The sequence below is a fragment of the Lagopus leucura genome, unplaced genomic scaffold (genome assembly GCF_019238085.1).
Source record: "Lagopus leucura isolate 7727_CA_CO unplaced genomic scaffold, USGS_WTPT01 Super-Scaffold_100157, whole genome shotgun sequence".
In the NCBI taxonomy this organism is placed as follows: Eukaryota; Metazoa; Chordata; class Aves; order Galliformes; family Phasianidae; genus Lagopus; species Lagopus leucura.
The window spans coordinates 20,891,481-20,892,070 of record NW_024962334.1 but is presented as its reverse complement, the minus strand read 5'-3'; positions in this window follow the sequence as shown (position 1 = coordinate 20,892,070).

Genomic DNA, 590 nt, shown 5'->3' with positions numbered 1-590 from the left:
GCCCGCGTTACCGGGCCAGCCGCCGTTGCCCGCGTTACCGGGCCAGCCGCCGCCGCCGCCGCTCGCCCCCGCCTCACCGGGCCCGCTGCCACCCGCCTCACTGAGCCCGCCGCCGCTCGTCCCCGGCCGGTCGGCCGGCCCCGCCGCCGCCGCCCACGCCGCGCCATCGCTGCAGGAGTCCGCCGCGGGGAGCGGAGCGGAGGAGGAGGAGGACGAGGAGGAGGGAAGGGAGGAGCGCGGGGGGCGCCGCCGCCGCCGCCGGCAGCGCGAGCAGCGGGAGGCGGACGGGCGGCGGCGAGGAGGAGCCAGCCCGCGGCGGCGGGAAAGGCGGGGGTGGACCCGGCACGGAGGGGCGGCTCGCGGGCGGAGGGAGGCGCTGGGCCGGGGCCGTCCTCTCCGTCCTGCTGCGGCGGGGGTGTGTCTGCGAGCGAGGGGAGGGGATGCGCTCTCTGGTTTCGCCGAGTGAATCGCGGGCGCTGGGGAGGCGGAACCTGCCAGGAATGGCCTAGCCTGGCTCCGCGCCTCGTCGGGGTTTAGCCGGTTGCGTGGTACAGGTGTGAAGTGAGAGCCTTAACCCAAAAAAGCACAAC